This window comes from Rhagoletis pomonella, unplaced genomic scaffold (assembly GCF_013731165.1).
Source record: "Rhagoletis pomonella isolate Grant_MI unplaced genomic scaffold, Rhpom_1.0 Rhpom_scaffold_00011, whole genome shotgun sequence".
NCBI classification, from domain to species: Eukaryota; Metazoa; Arthropoda; class Insecta; order Diptera; family Tephritidae; genus Rhagoletis; species Rhagoletis pomonella.
The window spans coordinates 4,760,141-4,780,376 of NW_023458565.1; positions in this window are offsets into that span (position 1 = coordinate 4,760,141).

Here is a 20,236-nt window from a genome sequence, read left to right on the forward strand (position 1 = left end):
AAATAGCTGGCTACAGTTTTATAGCCATACTTTCTATTTAATTGTATTTTTATGCTCCAAAAATGTAATGAGCCCAAAAAAAAAATTGTTGTGGAAAAGCTAAAATTCGAATGTCGAAATTTCACTAGCCATTTGAATGTATGCATTTATGTACGTATTTTTTTTACTGTTTTTTTTTGCTTTCTGAGCTCTGGCAGAAAACTCGACCTATTTGGCAGCATTTCAAATGCAAATGCGAGATTTCGGTGGGAAAAATGTAAAAATAATAGTTTCACCGCAGTGGAAGGTAAAACACGTTGACTGCTGCAGTTGCAAATCCGATTTGCTTGACAGTAAAATCGCCCCTTCTGATCCGGTAAGCGTTAATCTAAAATATAAAATAACACATTTTTTTTTTTTAAATCAAACGCATTCAGTTACAATCAACATAAATACATAACTATAATCTTTAGTCAGTAAATACGTATTTGTCTGAATGGATTTTTACAAATTTTATTGCCAAATCGTTTTTAAATTTAAAACGCATATTAAGAATATAAAATATTATTTTAACTTTAAAGGATATAACTTGTTAGGTGATTTATAAAGTGCCCTAATACATAGTGGCGTATTGTAAACTGGACAAAATAATAATAATTGTTTAAGCAGTGACAAACTTATAATGCGGCAACTATGATACCTTTCAAACATCCTGAATGTATATTTAATCGTTATTAAATTTACGACATAAATCAATACGAAGCTTAAAACACCCTAATAAATTTTCCAATTATTTTGAAAAAGCACAACTCAGCATTGAAAATGTTTTGTGCAGTTGAAAAGGACCAGAGAACGTAAAAATGTATATTTTTTAATCTATAGTTACAAATTATTATTTTGAAAGCCCTTTTTTCTGTATTCAAATCGCGAGAACGGCTGTACCAACTTTCCAAAGATGATTATGGGCTAAAACTAATTTCGGTATGTGAAGGAACATAGAGCTGTCTAATAATGTTGCAAATAAAATAATATATTTTATAAAGGTTTGCGTGGAAATATGTCAGTTTATAGTTATAGTTTATTTTGAAAAACAACCCTAAATCTTGGCAAAACGATATATTTTTCGTGTTTGAAACAATAATATGTATACATACATAATTACACAAGTTTAAAACCAAGGCACATTAAACAGGTAGTATCAGTAGAGCAAAAACAACATTTGCGTGTATTTTGTTGTTGCTTCTGGTATCGAAAGTGTCAAAAACTGTTCTGAATTTTTTCTTCTAAATCAAAGCGTGCCATGTGAAATACAAAAAATTATAAAAAATAAAAAATTGAAATTGGAAAAAATAAAAATTTATGCAACTTTCCTTCCTAGTAAATTTGTTTGCTTCTCGAAGCATTGATCCATCCTTTGCAAGGCCCAGTAATCAGCGGTCGTGCTGCTGAGTTGGGCGAACGTTCCAAAAGCTGCTATTCAATCGCTTGTTTTGTATGGAAAAAGGTTTCACATGCAAATGGATTTTAACAATTCAGAATTTTTGTGAGAAAAAATTAAAAATATTTGACATTTTCGAGACCAAATAATTTGAAAATAAATGAAATCAGCTGCTCTACTGATACTACCTGTTCAATGTACCTTGTTTAAAACTAAGTTTCTTGGTGAAATAAAAGTTGTTTTGAGTTTTTGAAAATAATATTCGGCCCTATTATGGTTGTCGACGTTGACGTCGATGTAATTTTTTCAACAAAAAATAGCCCTCGTAGGTTTAACTCTAGCTTCGCTGACCACAGTATTTTTGAGGAAAGGTGTTCTTCCTGTGGTAATCGTAGCTAGAGTTGGACTAACAGGGCTATTTTTTGATGAAAAAATTAGATCGACGTCAACGTCGACAACCATAATAGGGCCGATTATGTTCTTTGTAAAATTTTTGCACTTATAGAAATAAAAATGTATGCTTAGTATATAATAAAAAAGTTTCGATTGTAGCGATAGTATCGATAGTGTAGCTAAACTATCGAAAAGTATCAGTGGCTTCACTATCGATAGTTTGACCGCTCTACCCTCTCATACAAAGTGAATTTTTCTTACTGCATTTCTCGTATAGAAGGATTGAAAAGAATTTAAAATTTAATTTTTTTTTTGTTGGATGGTTTTGAAATAAATATGCATTAGTTCTAATATAAACCTGCTTTGATATTTCTTTAGGTTACGCCTTTTGTAAATTTTGGTGTTCATATTTTGTGTCAGTTTCGATTATAAAAAGCGAGAAAATGTGATTTTGTATTTCGAAACTGTATGGTGGAAAGTGTGTTCTAATATCTATTTGATACACAAAAAATGATCACGGCTGTACTTTTTGCTGATATATTACATACATATGTTCCATTTAGTTAAACAATATAAGAATATTGTAGTATGTACCACAAAAACGTATATTTTCTATAAAATATCATAACTCAGAAAAAAAAATCTTCGCTATTAGAGATTTGGATTGATTGTAGTTCAAAGTGTCTTTTTCCCGGTAAAAAAAGTTTGAGAGAAAAAAAAAAATCACTTTTTGAGAAATTAAACTTAAAAAAAAATTCGCACTTTTTGTTTATTGTTAAATAAAAAATTTTAAATAATGAAAATCAATAATTATATCAAGAATAACTGACATTTGAGTAAAAACATTGTTGGAATCTATTAAATTTTGACAAAGTTATGGGCATTTAAAAAAAAATTCTCACTGTCAATTCGAATAATCGATTTTTGCCTGAAAAACAAAATCGCGTTTAATTCGGCCGAAAAACTTTTCCGAGCCAAAAGAAAAAATACGTGTCTCATTATTTGGACCAACAAACAATGTATTTGAGTTTGGTCGAAATTTAAAATCATGAAATGGAAAGCATCTGCCAAATATGTGGTATTTATCTAAAAGAACATTTATTCTCTAAAAATTGTCAAAGTTAAGCATTTTGAGCAAATATACAACCTTGAATTTATTTGTGTGTATGTACCGGCCTTTGAGATTTTTTGAGCAGTGTGGCTAAGAAGTTCTTTAATATTTATTCAAAATTTATGTATTTAATGGCTCTTAAGCAAAAAATCTATTTTTTATAAAATTTTAGAAAAATGGGCGTGCCATCGCCCACTTATATCCAATATGCGTATCTCAAAAGCTACTTGACCAATCTCGACCAAATTTAATAAACACATTGTGCTTGGCCTCCTTAAGCAGCGTGTTGAATTGTTTGGAAATCAAAACAAAAATGTATCTTTAGTTAATTAGTGTTTTTATCCTTTATTAGCGTGTTGAAAAACTTTTGTTTAATCCTTAAGGTTTTACACATGGGGACTCTAGTTTTAGAATACATAAAATTTTTTTAGGATTTAAAGTTTTTCAGTTATAGGGGCGAAAGCTCAGTAATACTCCAAAAAAAAATTGAAAAAATCAAATAAAAAAATAATAATAAAAAAATGGCACCAACTATGGTAAACCAATATGATTTCTACAATCTACAAACGATACCGCAATAAATGGTCCATGTCAATTTCAGCGTGTAAAAATCGTGATTCCTAGTATTATTGGACGAGCTCGATAAGTGTCAAAAACTGTCGAATAAAAAACGAATAGTTTGCAAATACGATGTAAATGATGTTCCCGGCTGTCGAAGAGCTGGTTGGCCGCATGCACCAGCTATTAAACATAATTAGGTCAAATGCCCGAATATTGAAATCTTGGTGTGCTTAGTGCAATCCACCCTGAGATCCCGCTAGTTGCACCGATTATTGCTGCATAATCCTTCTTAAAATTGCGTATGACGTCCTATCGTCGATATTTTGTGACGGATTTAAGTCTATTATGAAACCATATTGACCGGGCCTTCACAGTGCATCAAATTCTGGAAGATAGCAATTTTCACCAGAAACCAAATTGTAAGCTTTTAAAGCTCAAAAATAATATGTGACGTGGGACGCCACTACAAATTTTTAAAGCATGCACTTTCAGAAGTCTATCAGGCGGGCTGTCATTTAAGAATTAAAAATTTTCGTGCCCCCGAACTCGTAGCATACAAATTTTGTATCAGTTGCTGTGGGGCCGGCGGAATGAAAACATTAAATATTTTTTTGAAAATATAAAACGAAAATGTACGTTAGAAAACTTGTCAATATCTCCTATTTTTATGGAAATTCGAAATCAAAAAGAGAAAAATTACAATTTGACAAAGTATTTGCGCAACCCAAAAATGTGCGTACATTTTGTAAAATATAAATGCTTGTGTGTGTGTGTGTGTCACTTTACTCGCAAAAGTATTGGTATCTGCCAAAACTATGTTAGCAGCCAATTTCATGTTCAACAAATTTGCAACAAAGTTTACTGCACTACTTTTGTAGAACACAAAACTGGCGCACAAAAATTGTTCACATAATGTAATTTTAGAAAACGCAAGGAAGCAACCGCTTTGGCACGTACGAGTACATTCTCGTTCGAGGAGTAAAGTGATTCAACCAACAACCGACATTTATTGGTAGTACTCTTCACATTTGGAAATCGCTAGCTATTTTGTTTCAAAAGTTTTCGAATGCAAAGCGACACAATTTTCTAAATACTGTAAAAAAATAAAAATAAATGCTTTCACAAGTTTATTCGAGCATTGTAGCCAACGCATCATTTGCTGCTGTAACTAAACCACAATGAGGTGGTATGGCGCACTTTAGTTTTCCTATTACATATGAATGTAAATATATAGCCTTGCTTTTTTCCAAATCTAAGATAAGTATCGACTCACCTTTCATAGTTTGCAGGCTGAAACTGTGTGATATTCATCATCATAGTTTTCCAAAGCCGTCTTTGCGCCTTACTTTGGAATAAGTATATAGCCATAAGCTGTAATACTAACTAGCTAACTTCTATTATATCTGGGTACGTTTTCTAGACCAGGGGTTCCCAAACTTTTTTCACTTCGGCACCCTTGATGTGCTAAAAAAAATTTCGGGGCACCCCTACTCTTCAAATGTCTACGAAAACAAGAAAACACAATGCAAATATTATGCTCCTTTAGCTTTAATGTGAGGACTGAAATTGTTTCGATGATTTCATTATTTCCTTTAAGTTTTTTTGGGAGCTTTGACAATTTTACCCTGAAATCATTTGATGCTGAAAGCTTGCTAGTGTATTTGTTTTTAACCGACTTCACAAAATGGATAAGGTTATCAATTCGTCGGAATATTTTTTTTATTATTTTTTTCTATGTACGCGTAACTTTGGACCACCTTAACCGACTACTATAATTATTTGTTAAAGGAAAGGTGTTACCTGACAGGTGGTCTAATTTGGTTTAAATCCCAACATTGCATCATGAATAGATTAACGATAATCTTAAATTCTTAGATGGGAATTGAAATCGGTTTTTGCTTTTTTTTTGCTTAAAAATTATGTAAGCATTTGTTGAAAATGCAGTCTCACATAGAAATGTAAAAGTAAGACCCCTATTATGAGTTGCATTTGATCTTCGACTGTGGTCGAAAGTGCTGATCGAACGATTTTCATTTGGTATTATGATGCTCATTCGATGAAGAATAGCGCTGTTGTGAATTTCGCTCGTATAGGTTGTTTACTTTAGTATATTTTTCACCGCTGAGAAGTTTTGTTTACAAATCGAGCAAACTAAATAGTGTGCTTATACATATGTATGTAAATTTGTGCAAATTAAAATGAAATAAAAACAAGTAAGAGCAGCGCTGTCTTCGGCTATGCCGAAGGCTTCATCCTTTCATGAACATCTGCAAATTTTACTTTGACAGATTACTGCTTTTGAATACATCTGCATACATCGATAGAGGAGTTACATACTTATATAAAAAATCGCATCTAAACAATCAGAGGTATGGAAGATATACCTTATATGGCACCAATCTAAGTGATTTTCACTGCTATGTGATCGGTATGTAAACCGGTAACACAATTTATTGGGTTTAGTTTCCTACATAAAGGAGATATATGGCAAAAACTGGTATCTGAACAATCAGTGCTATAGGAGATAAAGCTTATACAGCATAGATTTTGATGATTTTCTCAGTAGACTTTGTATTATTATTTATAAAATATCTTACGAAATTTATCGGTTTTAGCTGTTCAAATAAAGGAGTTTTACAGTAAAATCCCATATCTGAACAATCAGATGTATGGAAGATATATGTTGTAGTCATCCGATCCTTGTTATTTTCACTGTAAGTATTCTGTAAATAATGAGTGAAAATGGTGCGAAATTTTATGTTCCTAGCTGCATAAATGGAGGAGTTATGATAAAAGACCTCATATCTGAACAATCAGTTGTATGGGAGCTGTAGGTTATAGTGACCCGATCTTTGTTATTTTCACTGTAAGTCTTCTGTTGATAATGAGTGAAAACAGCGCGAAATTTCATGGTCCTAGCTACATAAATGGATGAGTTATAACGAAAAATCTCATATCTGAACAATCAGTTGTATGGGAGCTATATGTTATAGTGGTCCGATTCTTCCGGTTCCAACAAATGATTAATACATTATAAAAATACACCCACCTACCAAATTTTATCCGGATATCTCGAAAACTGAGAGACTAGATTGCATACAAACAGACGGACAGACGGACATGGCTAAATCGACTCAGCTCGACGTTCTGATCATATAAGTATACATTTTAATGTGTCTATCTCTTTTTATTCTGGTACTTACAAACATCGGACCAAAGTTATAATACCATTTCATGCTCATGAAAGGTATACAAAGAAACGAGTTTATAAAAACGTGCTAAAAATGAGTACAACAGAGTTCTGGTTCAACGATTCGTCAGAGGATGAGAGCTTGGTAAACTGGCAAGGAGTGAAAATGTTTAAGAGGGTTTGATTGTAGTCTTTGGAATTTGTCTACAGATTTACTTAAAACTTCCGACTGTCTAAAGAGGCGTTTTTGATCCAAATCTATTTAAAATATTATAAAACTATCAACAGCATACGATTTTGTTCTCAGGGATCGTGCCAACTGTATATTGGGATTTTCTTTCACCAGCCTTAAGGTGTTTAATATTCACGACGTTAGAACTGCATGAAATTAATAAAAATTGTTTAAAATTAGTGTCTAGCCGCCATAAAGTAAAAAAAAACAAATGCAAACCATATATTTTTCACAATTTTCTAACACTTCGCTACACCCATCGAAAGCAAAATTGTGTTCGACAGAAAATTCGACACTCAACGAAAATTCGACACTCAACGAAAATTTCGACACGGTTGCATAGCTTTCGATGTTCGATCTTCGATAACCAGCGAAGATCGAAAATCGAATGCAACTCATAATAAGGGCCTAGAAGTCACTAGTATTTTTAATGCAATCTTGCATGCACTTGCATCCAGAACTCTCTTGGCTCCCTTCGTAGTATTTAATAATCAAAGTGCTGTCTTCACTGATGTCCAGAAGATTTTCGAAAGCTTAATTGGTCATCTAAGTAGGTTTACTTTTCGGGCCACATGAAAACGGGTTTGTTATTCAGCTGAAGCCATCCTCAGAGTCAATGTTGGGAAATTATTCGACAATGGGTTTTTCTAAACCTTCCAAGTTAACGCTGGTAGATAATCAATCGCGTTAACGCTATGAATATCATTTTTACAGCCAATTTCACGAAAGCAATTTAAGTGAAAAATTATTTCAATTTTTTGAAATATATATGGAAATTGCTAGTGAAACCGGCTGTTATCAATTTTCTTAGCGTTAACTTCGAAGTTACATACGTTTTTCTGATTTACTTTGTTTATTTATGGGGTTTTCATGCAAATTGCTCGAAATTCTAAAATATACAAGTCACCAATAAAAAAAAAATCTCGACGTGCTAGAAAAGGCCGGAGATGTATTTTAATTTCCCAGGCCTCTGTTATCTTCGCAGTGTCATCCAATTCGGGTCTACAAAAGTACCGAAAGTGGTTGTGAAAAGGGTACGTTTTTAGCTATTTTTCTGAAAATTTTCTGATTCAATTTTACGTTGACAAAACGTAATGGACAACTACGCTTGTACGCTTTTTGTATAATAAACTCTGATGTCTTCGTATTGTTAGCAAAAGATAATTTATTACCCTTCTGATGAAATTTCTATTTAATTCATTTTATTCATTAATTTTATCCTTGTTAGGAAATTGTACCCAAACTAAGCAAATTAGTTAGATTATTTAAAATACATACATTTCCACAGACAAAGAAAAATATGCTCGTTGCTCCTAAGTATAATGAGCTACTGAATGGCAAATATTTCTCTTTATAAGTGCATTATGAGCCGTATTTCCAAGCGATACACAAACAGCTGTAAGTCGTAGATAAAAAGTCATATCAGGTGGAGGCTGCGCATATTTTCCTTGCGCTTCGTGTACACGCTCCCACAAAAGTAAGCATATTATTGTTGCAATAAAAAACAGCAGTTCTTCGCTTAGCAGACGTAAGCGTGCCTCACTGAGCCACTAAAAAGCCAACTATATTTATCATTTTTCGAGAAATACAAATGCGAGTAAATACGAATGCGCATTTCATTGACTAAGGCAAAGTGTTTACCACTTGGTAAGCGAAACTTGCCGCAAACAATATAAAACGATGTGTACACAAACACTCGTACAAAATAGAGGTCTGCAACGAAAGTTATTTTGCCGCACTGTAACTTGTATAAATAGTTCTTACTCATTTAAAAGCTCCCGTTGTTAAGAGAAGTATAGACACTGGTCAACAAATAATGAAAATAGTATTCTGACAAGAAATATTTGGCGCTCATATTTTTTCTAAGGTGTTCGTTAAAATTGATGTGTCCGTCTTTATGATATGTATTACAAAAATGGATGGACCTCGAATTGCAGATGCCTTTTATGCCAAGCTCTTTCATGGCAGAACTACTAGCCCAGGTTTGATGTTGCCTAGTGAGGGATTACGGCTTAAAAAAAATAATAATTTTTAAGTTGCTCGACCCAGAAACCGAGCCGGTGTCCGACCAAGTGGCAGTAAGCAGTTCTAACTACTCATCAAAGGTGGCTGCCAAAGCTTCCGAAAAAATTCAATATCCTGAATAAAAGACGAAAAAAATCAAAATGGACCGACGAAATTTCGATGAAAAAATTTAGACGGTGCAAAATATAGAAAATCTTTACGGTGCTCAAGAAATGGCGAATAAGTACGATATTTCAGAAATACACATAAAAGCCTAAAAAAAATTCCACCTTGGAAAACCTTTAATGATGTCCACAAAAAAATCAAAATGCCCTGTAAACCACGAAAAGTTAATTATAACCAAAAAAGTTCCAAAAATACTGTAGAATAAAAAACCGACGTCAAAAATCGGAGTCTCTGAAAATCCTGAAAGTATTCCTAAAGCTTCCAAGAACTCTCTTAAAAATGCCAAAAAGCATATAGAATATCCCAAAAATCTTGACCAAGTTCTTAAGACTACTGAAACTTCAAAAACAAAAATATATAAAAATATCGAGATGAGAAAAATTGGAAAAATTCATAAAATTTCCGAAATCTTTCACGGAATGTCGAAATGTCGCGATATATCCCTTATACCTAGAGAACTTGAAAACTACGAATGATTTAATGTTTTTATCAACGCGCAAAAATAAAAATTATGAAACGATTATTATTATTATTATATTTCACATCTAAAATAAAAAGCCAAAATTATCGGTATTTCCAGCGCCTAAGTTAAAATTATGATCTACTTAGGTATTTTGAAAAATTATACATGTGTACTAGGAGTGCCATTTACTGTCGAAATTCTGGATTGGAACTAAAACGGACCGAAATTTTTTATATCTTAGAAGCTCTCTGAAGGACTTTGGCAGGACTTGGAATTGACCCGATACTTTCCGGTTTGTCGATAAATTTCGATTGCTTGGTACATGTCGATAATTCGATGACCTTTAAATACACTATAATCTGTGCATTTCAAGGACTCGATAAATTTTGATATCTTAAATACGTATACATCTCGCTATAAATACATAACTCTATAAACTTTGGATAACTCTATAAATTTCTATTACTCGATTAATTTAAATAGCTTCATATTTTTCGAAAACTATCAACAATTTTCTATAACCTCTTACACTCCGGTAACAGGATAAAATTCGATAAGTAGTGATAACTCGGTAAACTTAAATAGCTTTGAAAGTTCGATAACGCGTTATATTTTAAAAATTCCAAAAACTTCGATTCGAGAAATTGAGAAATTTCAGTAAATCAATAAGTATAAATAACTCTATAAATTGAAAAAACTCGACGCATTACGATATCTCGGTAAATTGCGTTAACTCTATTAGTATTGATAGTTCAATAAATATCGATAACTTGATACATTTTATTAACTTCACAAATCTCGGGACCATCACTCTTATAGCTCGATAACTACCTCGATAAATTTAGGTATACTTCGATGATTCGATAAATTTCGGTAACTTGATAACACTCGATAATTAAATTTTTTATGACTGAATTTATCTCATTTATTGAATTTATTTTATTTATTTTACCCTAATTCTTAATTTTTTTTTATTTTTCGTCTTTATCTTCAACTTTATTTTTACCTTTTTGTCTTTTTCGTCGTTTTTACCATCAATTTTTCCATCATAGCATTTATCTTTATTGCAAAGTTTAATTTCAAATACGAAGTAATACAAAATGTGAAAACAAATACGGAAACAACGAGTTTGACCGTCATTTTCAACCAATTTGGGAACTGAAAAAACTCTCCCTATCTGCAGAAAAATAAATTTCCAACGGCGTTCTTGATTATGAAATCGGTTCGCTAGAATCGCCAAAGGAACGGTGACTTCATTTATGTTAGCGTATTAATATATAGGAGATGTATGGACGAAAACCATAGGTAGAGTGTCCTGAAAAAAAGCTGGCTCGATCCCAAATCCATAAAAATTAAATAAAAGTTCAATGACCGTTCAATATTTCACCGTATACTTACATTTGTATGTATGTACATTAGGGTGGTCCAAAATAAGTAAAGTCGGAATTTTAATGCTCTCACCCCCTAGAAAAAAAATATTAAGTGGTCGCTCAAAGCGCTCAAAGTTTTCCATGTATTTTATGTGGGAAAAAACAAGTTTTTATAGAAATGGTAAGGAATTCTTGAAAATAAATATTTTTCGATCGGAAAATTCTGGTTCTCTGTAGGAGACTTCCAATAACAATACCCAATGATTTATTTAACCATTTTTTAATCCCCCATTGCAATTTCTGTCATTTTCTGGGGGTCTGGGACCTATCAAATATAGTTTCCATGAAAAAAAACTGGGGTCGATTTTTTCGATATAGAAAAATCCTAGGGAGTGAGAGCATGCATTTTCAGACCACCCTAATGGACATACATATGCCTTTTGTTAGCACGATAGATCTAGCTAGGTCCAGCTACTGGAAATGTGTGCTTCTCTTCTTCACACAAAAGTGCAAAGAGTAGTTTAAAGTGGAATTATGCAGACCTCTAATGTATAACAACGTCACAAGGGTAAAGTGCATTCCTATTTTATGGATTGTTGTTTTTACCGTGAACTGGTGCATTTTGTCAAGCGACTGCATTGCTTCGAATGAAAAGCTGAAACGGCATCTAAGAGACTAGACTGGCTGTGTCGAGGGAAGGCAAGGCGAGAATAGAAAATGTACTACGTACATACATATATACAAGAGCCTGAGTGCAGGAGGGTGCCGCCAACTAAAACTTTGGGGATCAAGTTTTTCAAACTACCGCAACTATGCAGTTTTGTCTTACAAGCGTCCGTTTGTTACATCACCGTTTTATTAGTTGCGCATCTTACGGCTTCTGTTTATCATCATAGCAGAGTGAATGAAGTAAATGCATAGGAGTTCTCTGCATAGGTAGTTGGGCGCTTGAGTGTCGGTTGTTGTTTGGTCTAAAACTTCCCTGCTCAATTTAAATATGTATAAGTATGTTATGCAAATATTTTATTTGCCGCGTAAAATATGGATGCAAATACCAAAAGAAACACTTCTTCCGCCCATTTCTTTTCTCTGCTAGGCGGCAGCAACTACGAGGCTGTGTGCTGGGCGTTACTTGTCTTCCGAGCAACTTGGCTTGCCAGCAAAGTGAATTAAATTTTTGAATGATGTTGCTGCGATAGGGCAGCACAGGCCATAAATATTTTTCCAACTGAGTGCAAATTTCTTTTGCCAATTTTCTTCTGAACTTCTTAAGTGTACTTTAGAGTTTTCCCTTCCGAACTTTGCTTGTTCGCTTGTTTATTTATGCAGCTGTTTGCATGTGTGGTAAGTCAGATTAGTGGTAAGATGGCCTGTTATGCATTTCATAAGCCAAGTTGAGTTTTCACGTACGTGCAAGGAGTATATTTTCGTATTTATGAATTTGTTGCCGAACACATATGCAATAATTTTGAAGATAAGAAAATCGGATGGTTAAGTCGGCAAAGTCAATAATCAATTTATTGGAATTTTTTTACAGAACGTCCACTTAGTCAGCCATTGCGACTGTTAGAGTACCGTGAGCAAAATTATAAAATTATATTCTTTTCGGCAGACTATCGCGCCAACTTGTGTGATGCTAACTAGTATTTCTACTGGTAGGTGTTGATGCGTAACCAGACAATTGACTTCCCGTAGGCAGGGCCGTCGAGAGAAAACTCGCGCCCGGGACTAAAAAATCACGGGCCCCTATATATATAAATTGTATCAATTTAAAAGCATATGACTCAAATCGCCGAAAACGAAACCGAGGGGAACAATTTAATCCTGAGACACCTTTGAATGAATGAAAATTAAAAAGGCACAACATGGAACTAAGGGGTAGTTTATATTAAGGACCTCCACTTTTTTGCGATATGTTTGCTTCTCTTGGCTTGCTTTGTATTACCTTGAAGTTAATAAAAAAAAGTACTCGGCAAAAAAAAAATCAACGATTAGCTTTCTATATGAAAATAAAGTCGGCAGGCCAAAAGAAGCAAAATAAGAAGGTAAACGAAGAAGAAGATTTTATGATTAATTGATAAAAATATATTGGAACTATTTCGAGTATTTTTCTAGTAGTATTATCATCCTTCAAAATGCACTCTCCAATGGTGCTATAAGATTTTTCCTTCTATTTTTTCTATCCTAATCTAACATCGCCAAATCAAGCATATGTTTTCTAACTCATTATGCCACCTTCCGATGGCCATAATTTCTGAAGGAAAAATCGTAAAGCTCCACTCGATGGCGCATTTTGAAGGGTACGAATAGTACCAAATGGCATAGAGCAAACAAAAGTGGCAACAAAAATGATTATATTTAATTTATAAAGTCAGAAACAATCAGCAACAATCGGAATTTATTTATAATATTTATAATAAAAGCCTACAACGAAGTTGGAATTATATTGTAAAAAAAACGAATAGTTATGGTTTTGATATTTTGTGTCCCTTAAGAAGCAAGGGCTCGGGGCTCTCTCTCGCTAACATTAAACGCTATACCTCGTTCAACAATATCATTAGCATATTTAGCCCGTCAATTCTCTAAAATATTCTATATCTTGTTTTGCCAATTGTATTTACCACTTAAACACATCATTTACCATTTTTGCATCATTAGCTGAACTTCTGATATAAAAAACAGTCAAAAACGAAGAATTCCACAAAAGCTTGCAATAAAAGTAAAAAATTTCACAGCTGAATTGCCACTACACTCGCAGGAAAATTATGTACTTTCCATTGTTTTTTCAACTTCATGTCAACAGCTAAAAAAAAGTTTTAAAGAGCTATCACCTACACACAGGTGACACTGGAAATTGACGAGTTAATACTCTCAGTCGCCTCTAAGACAATAATTTTTTAGAGCATCAAATAGTTTATTTGGCTCACCCTAATATATTACATAGATGCATATCTTCGTTTAAAGTACAAAACCGCGTATCGTCATTCTGCAAAACCGCGTAACTGACATTGGCTGCCAAAAATTGGATTTGCTCACACTAGCTCTTGGCTCAATCCTTATCCATTCGTCCTGAAATATACTAGCCAGAAATGCGATTGCTTTTTAAAAAAGAGAACCCGTTTGAAATATGAATGTTTTTACTCTCTAGAAAATAATTTATGCTACCTCACATACGCGGTTTTGCATTTTGCTGATACGCGGTTTTGTACTTTAAACGACGATAGGTATGTATATGTTAGTTGCATGGAAATTCAAATAAAGCAAATGTTCCAACTCCTTTTTTAAATTCATTTAATTAAATTTACACAGGAACCACAACCATGCAAATAGCCTAGGCAAAAACTCGAAATGAGCATAATAATTATACGAAAAATAATATTTTAATTTTGGTGTTGGCAAAAACGTGAGAGAAAATGGCTGTTTATACATATGCTGACTATATTTTTGGATGTGCGTACATATGTATATATGTATGTAAAGATATACATAAATACATATGTATTCTAGATGTGTTCAAATGTTAACTTACCTGCAGACATATGCTTGCATTCATTAATAATTATCGGCATACTTTAAACAAAGGCATTTGCGGCCGGTCAATTTAATATCGTTTTGGCTATTAGCAAAATGGTATTCATATTGCGCTATATGCATTTATGTAGGTACTTTAAACCTAGATGCATATGTATGTATATGTAAGTAAGTTTTGGTGCCACATGCAGATATACATATTTTGTAGCAAATTGAGTTCGGAACTAACCCCAAGCTATCACCAACGGGGACGGCAACACAAGAAAAAAATGTAGATGTCCGAAATCTTCTTTTTCATATATTTCATGATAGTTTCTTTAAAGTAAGTTTTAATGTTTTTTGAAAAAAAATCACACATTTTTTTTTCTTGAAAAATTTTTCACATACAAATTTTTTGGTAAAAGAAAATATGCCATCTCAAAAAAAATATAAGGTTTAAAATTACTTACCGGAAAATCTCCTGCTTTGGAACTAAATCGTGACTTCCAGTTTTAATATCTTTGAGGACTTGGAATTGACTCGATACGTTCAAGTTTGTCGACAAATTTCGATAATTTGATGTATATCGATACTTCGATGAATTTCAATAACATAAAACTCGATAACTCAATAAAACTCGATAATTCAACAAATTTGGATAGCTTTCGATAGTTGCGCATTTTGAGGACTGGATGAATCTCGATAACTCATTCATTGACATATTTATATCGATGTATATATATCGAACAGTGAAAACACGATACATTTATATAACTCTAGAAATTTCGTTAACTCGATATACTTTGAAAATTCCAATAACTTCGATTCGATAAACCCGCAATTTTCGATAAATTAATAATTATCGATAATTTAATAAGTTGAAAGAACTCGACACATAACGATAATTCGATAAATTTCGTTACTCCAACTTGATAAATTCCATTAACTTGACAAATTTCGATAGTCCAATAAATTTGTGTAACTGGATAACTATCGGTAAATTTCGACAATTAAGTTTCTGTGTCTTTAAAAATTTCGACATTCAAATAAACAATGTTCAGTTTCCGATAACTCAGTTAACATGGTTAACTCGATAAAATTCGACAACGATGCTTCGATAAATTTTGATAGCTTTAAACTTCGATGGCTCGATAACTTGGTAACTGAATTTTTGTTGGCCGGATTTTTTCGTTTTTTATAAAAAAAATTTCAATAAAATTCCTTAATTCTTGCGTGTTTCCCAATGCTTTCATTTTTATGTTGGAAGTGCTAGGTGAATCCAAAACGCTCTTCACCTGGAATGCCTTCGCCATCCTCTGCTACCACCAGGAGCGTTCCTCATAATTCGTACGACACGACAAATCTATCGGCACTGGTGTACTGACCTTCAATGAACTATGTACTATGTATGTCTGCAGCATTGTAAATCTCATACAGCCATTGCTGACACTTTGCTGAAGGGTTCGTAAAAAGCCTGCAGAAACATTCTCCAAAGTCACAAAGTGGAAGTTGTTGGCAAAAATGATTCCCCATTATTAATGCTGAGTGCTGATTTCCGTGGAAATTAAGAGCTTTCCCCAGAAATTTCAGTGCTTACACAGCCAGTTTAATGTAACGCTCAGCAGGTGTGAGCTCATAGATATAGAGAACGATATAAAAGTGCAGTTAAAATATATTTGATAAAAATATTCGCTCTCTACATACTATGACTACAAAAGGAACAACACATAAAAGGGAATAAACTATGGTAAAATCAGTTTTCGTTATCACTCGTGCATTATTTATTTACATGTCTAATACAAGTGAATTTACTGCATACAACAAAGCGATCTAAGCGATTGGCAATAAATTTTTCATTGATTTATGTTGAGCAATGCAGCTTTACTCTTCTGCTCTCGTGTGCTGAAATATTACAAAAAAAAAAGATAAAATTCCCATAACAGTTATTGATACATGCTATTCAATTTATATAATTGGTAGTTAAACAAACCACATAATCATATTTTAATGTATGTATGTAGTATTTGCAATTTAATGAACAATCATGAAAATTTCGAGTTGCTTTTATTAGAGAAAATTACGGCGTATTTTTTTAGTTAGTAAACTTTGAAGTAAAAGTAAAACTAGCAAACGAAAATTTTGAGGAATAGTACTAAAGTATTACAATGCTCAATATGAAGAAATTAATCGATTAAGCCATGTCTGTCTGTGTAACGTCGATGTAGACTTATAATGAAAATAAAAAAAATCGCACCAAATTTAGTTAGGGTTCAATACACTCTTAATCATTTTTTTTTTGTAAAACTCTATTATAAATTTAATTTTCCCATTTTATTTTCATTTTAAGTTTGCATTGTCAATGAAAAATTATATTACATTTACATTGAGCCCAAATGCGTCATTTGGGCGAGAAACCTCAAATGCGAGGCCAAATCACGCAATATAATAAATGTAGTGTTTGTTTACATACATTTTGTTTTTGTCTTCCCTTTTCATTTGATGAGAAGTCAAAGCAAATGCGGATCAAGCAGTGTAAACACCTTCAAATGACTGATTTCAAATCACGCATTTTGGTCCAATGTAAATGTAATATAAAATTCAAACTGGAACATGGAAAATGTTACTCATACGCCATGTACAATATGTACGAGTATGTCCATGTTAGACATGGCGTATGAGTAACGAACGTTTCGAGTATTAGTTATTTTTTAAACAGTTTTCTAATAAAATAAAGGAACTCCTGGCACTATGTCTACCTGTTGTACACTCCATGAAAAAATTATACGGTTTAACAAGAGCCATCTAAATCCTAATTTATAGCCTTGCACAAACATTCAACAAATTTTCCAGTTTAAATTTTCTAAAACATACCGCTGATTTTTGATAATTTTCTTTTGCTTTCGGTGCCACACCTTTTCTTCTCTACCAATTTACTATTTATATTTGATATATTTTTTTGTTTATCAGAAAATAATAACACTAAACGGTAAAAAAATCCTCTACGAATTTGCAAATTTATTATAATTTACTTTATTTTGCTACAAAACTTCACAGTTAAAATTTTTCTGAAAATTACATATATATATATTTTTTGCATTTTTCTACAAAGTTTAAAATGTGAATTTAGAGAAACAGAAGAAAAATATTTAAAACTGGTCAAAATGTCGTGCTCTGCTTTTTCACATGACTGTTTGTATATACATTTTTTGTAACGAGTTTCCACGAAGAATACGCTGTTAGCTTATATCGTTTTGTATCAACGACTGATAAATTTGTACCACTTCTGTGCGTAAAAAAATTTAGGTAACAAAAAAAGCGTCAGTATTTTGGAAAGAACAGAATTTTATTTTGTATTTAATTTTGGAATTAAAAAAATTATACTACAAAAAAAATTATATACAAAAATTATTTCATATTTTCATTTGACCATTCATAACTTGTTTTTTATACATCGTTTTTCATCGTTAATATCGTGATTTTCTCGCTAAAAAACAGGCTTTATTAAAAAAGAAAAAAAAAATATTTTTTAATTTTTCTCCTGACAAAATTTGATTTTTTTTTTTTATAAAAATTAAAATATTTTGGGCAAATGACTTGATGTAGGGTATATATGTAGATTAAGAATTAAGTACACGTGTTTCATTTCAAAATTTGAGACATCCCTACAGTGTTATTGATCGGTATAATCGTGTTCCGATTTGAGGAATTTTCCCAATTTCAAGCAAATATTTGGCCACATTGCTTACACAATTGAACTATTTAAATATGTACTTATTTTACATTTTATGTATGGCTTTATTGAAAACTGTAATGGCACAGCATTCTAAATCAGAACGCAGCCAAGCTTCCAGTTAATACTCATTATTTGTAACTACAGCAAACCGAAGTGCATATGGGCATAGATATGTGAACATATGTATGTATGAGTATCATTAAGCATTACTTATATTTAGCATGTGTCCGCAATTAGAGGTAATCAATAAATGATTCAAATATTCTGATATTAGAATTATATCCACATAATTAAAACGATGGAAGCTACATATATATGCACATATTTATGATGGTCCAGTTAATATTTTTAGTTATGTATAAAACATGAGTGGATAGAAATTGGAGTTTGTCAACATATAATTTAATATTTGTCTACATATAAATGCGTATCCGTAGCTAAATATCATAAAAACCGAACATAAAAATGGAAAACCGCAAATCATATTTTAATGCATATACAGAGTTGCCATTTGTTGTGAATGAACATATAACACTTTTGGTAACTTTAATATATATATTTTTTTTGATAACACCGTGCGACAGCAAATTTTACACACAAAAAAATGAATATATTCGCCCAAGTTTGGGTAAATTATAGTAAAACTACGTACTTAGTATTTATCACTGACGTCAGAATTTTTTTTAAAGGACTTTGAAATTTAAAAAATATGATTATTTCAAACAATTATTGAAAAACTTCAGTGCACGGTTGGATAACAATAAGGGTATCATATAAAAGAAAAATATTTGAAGAATTAAAGCAGAATAAAAAATGTCCTTTACAATTTTGTGCTTAAATATCCTTGAAAATTTTCAATATTTTTTTGAAAAAATTATTGTTTGAGGACTTTTAAATCATTTTTTGAATTATTCATATCTTTAAAATTTCAAAGTCCTTTGAAAAAAAAAAATCTGACATGTGAAAAATTAAAAACGCAGTTTTACTATATTTGGCCCATACTTTCGTGAGTATATCGATTCTTTCGTGTGTTTTGAAATTTTTTTGTTTTTGTTGCACGGTGTAATAACTCATATGTACAATGTACGTCGATGCTTCTTTAGTCGAAGATATCACATGTAAATTTTGGTCCTGATTGGAGATGGTTAAGGCGTCTTCATCGGGTACCCCTGTGCGCCACGCCTTCACCGATTCCAATCGGAACCAAAATTTATATATGATATCTGTGATCGTGGTATTACCGATTGAGGGGGTAAGACTGAAACAAATCGTTCATTTGATTTTTAAGGACCACCCTAATTTATATACATGTGTATTAAAACATGGACGAGTTGATTTTAGAGACACCAACTGTGTTCATCTCTGATTAACCTAGCGTGCATATCCCATTAATTCACAATTTTTAACCAATCTCCAAACAAGGAGAAGGTTATCAGTTCGTCGGGATATTTTTTAAATTTTTTTTTTATGAATGCTACCGCATAACTTTGGACCACGTTAACCGATTTCGATAATTCTAGTCTAGTCTAGTCTTGCGTTAAAGTAAATTATTTAACTAAGTGTGAAACCAAATGGATAACAAGTAATTTATTTGTAAGCAAAAAACAAAACCGACTTAAATTCCCATATAAAAATTTAAGATTATCGTTAATTTCTTCATGATCCGATGATCGGATTTAAACCGTATTAGTATGGGACCACCTGTGAGGTAACAACTTTCCTTTAAAAAAAATTATTGAAATCGATTAACGTGGTCCAAAGTTATGCAGTAACATAAATAAGAAAAAATATATTTCTCCTTTTTGTGAATTCGATTAAAAATGAATGTGGGATGGTTTTCAGGACAGAAATATATATATGTATGTACATCGGTATTTTCTTTTACTTCTATTTTCTATTTAAATATAAAATACAAATATAGTTCTTAGCTACTTTACCCTAACTCCATGTATTCTTAGTAGTTTACTCGTACATTCATTTAAAACAATATTCGCTTGTTGGCAATTTTTTTGGTTAAGAATCTAAATTAAAATTCTTCAAAACTCAATTGTTTTCCGCAAATATTT